Here is a 2,338-nt window from a genome sequence, read left to right on the forward strand (position 1 = left end):
TCGGTGTATATCTGAGTGTTAGTGCCTATCATACAGGTCACCCATGGTCCTCTAGTTTCTCTCATCAGCAATCCTATTTGATTAAGGGGCATGGCCATAAACGCCCTTATAGATGCTGCATAGCCATAAACGCTTGGCCGATGTGGTCCAAGAGTTGGATGACTTCAACTAAAGGTTGGAGACCACAGTGTTACTAGATGGACCTACTAGAGTTGGGTTGACTGGATTGGTAATATCCATGCATCCTATGGATGCTTGTGAAATTGACCTAATGCATCCTTGATGCTAGGGAGACTTTTTTGAACCACATGCAAGAGTGTAGGACACCAAACCCACCCGACATGACCTAGAATCACATATGTGTTGATGGTGCTTATGCTTCATGATAGCTATTTGTTTTGAAGCTAAAAGAGGACAACATAGATATTTCACATGGAGAAGGTGAAAGTTTTGGGCCATCAACTAGATGCATCTAGGGACAACCTTCCAAAGAGCTATAATCTTGGAAGAACAATAACTTTGCATAATGAAGATCTTTAAAGATTGACGGAATTACTTGTGGGTTCCTTCTAAAGACCATTGGATGCAATTTCTGAAGAGCTAAACTTGATCTCCAAGCTCAAACTTTCAAATCAAGGTTTGTGTAATTATGTCTATGAGGCGATGGGGCACAACTAACCAACTAATACCATTACTTCTCGGGAAATCCCTAGATAATTAAGTTACAAATACGAGAGACAAGGTATATAAGTTTAAGGCTATGTAGATAAATCAAATTATTGCCTGCATTAAATGCTTCTCCTAAATTTTTTGTGGCGCCATCTGATGAGCAGCAGCAGGGCCATCATCTGGGTCTGTAGAGGTGCATATGGGACTCGTAGTTGCAGTCCATGTGCTCAACACATGGGCCTAATTATAGTCCATGCCTAGCCACTCAAGGTTAGCCAAGTGGGCCAACAAATAGGCCAACTTAAGGGTCAATTTTGGGCACCATAGGGTTGGGTATGTAGGCAGGGAGCCGACCCCTTGCTGGTGGGTCTTTGTGCCCTGCACAAGGCCTATATCATGTGGTGATAGTACCTCTAGGCATGAACTAGAGTGCATTTAGACCTTCCTTACAAAGTGCATGCTCTGCATATTTTACCATTACTACATCTCTTGAGACCTCATTATGAATTGGCACCTTGTCAAACACTTTTTGTGCTTTGCAAGTGACCTGTCTAACAGCTCCAAAGTGCACTTGACTGTTGCATCATTTACTGTTGTCTTTTACACAGGCATCTCCTCTGTTTGTAGACTCTTTCCCACTTGGTCTAACCTGTAAAACACCTCCAACCTGTCCCTGGAATAACCATCTTTTTGCCACATATCAGCACTCCAGGGAATAGATTGGAGCAGCAGAGCAGTACTCAAGGAACAGATTGTTCAGAGTGTAAGAAGTTGAGGTTTGAGTGTTTTGTTTCAGCAGCTCTTTTGCAGTTTATTCACAAATCTCTTAGCTTACCTTTAAGCTCTCATCTCTCAGTTTTCATGCTCCTTTCTCAGTTTCTCAGGTCCATATCTCAGCTCTCTCCATCATAGTTACCAGGGAATAGGAACGTTCCAAAAATTTGGGTGTCGAAATAGGAACATTCCGGGAAGGGGGAATGGGAACTGGAACGTCACGTTATACATGACACATCATCATGTGACATAAAACTATGCTTGAATATGAAAGAAACTGACATTTTACAGATTTAAACTTTCTAGATAAGCTCTAAAAGACCCATTTGAAATTTTCGAAGAGCCTTTTCTTTTTAGACGTTCCGGGGCTGTTCTGGTTTTGGCTTGCTTCCCGGAATGGCATTCCAGACATTTTAGATGTTGGAACGCCATTCCCTGGTAACTATGCTCTCCGTGCTCATATTCACCTCAGTCCATCTCTCTCACTCATGTAGTCACTGTGCATGCCCATGGACAGCACTAGCCTCATAGCCTCGCACAGTGGCCCTTAACGTTGGGGTGGCAGCATTGAGGTGGCTGGAGCTACTGGTCAGCTCTACTTGTTCATATTGCTCTCTTCAGAGTGGCATTTTGTGCGCTTTAGAGGAGTGTCCTTTGTATTTCAAGTTCTCCAAGTTTAAAGCAAATTCTCCCCTATATTGAGGGAGGGGGCCCTCAGTGGGTATACAGACCCAATCGGTTGTTGATCTATCCTCTATCCTTTATCTCTCTCTCTCCCCTCTCTTTGATGCATACACAAAGACGTCTCGCATGAAGGTTTAAGGGCTCGCTGCGAATTACACAATTATTAACCGTTGCATGTTACAACCAGCGCACATGGACCTGCAATACTAGT

The sequence above is a fragment of the Dipteris shenzhenensis genome, chromosome 21 (assembly GCF_047967505.1).
Source record: "Dipteris shenzhenensis isolate YYH24624 ecotype China chromosome 21, Dip_SZ_1.0, whole genome shotgun sequence".
Classification (NCBI taxonomy): Eukaryota; Viridiplantae; Streptophyta; class Polypodiopsida; order Gleicheniales; family Dipteridaceae; genus Dipteris; species Dipteris shenzhenensis.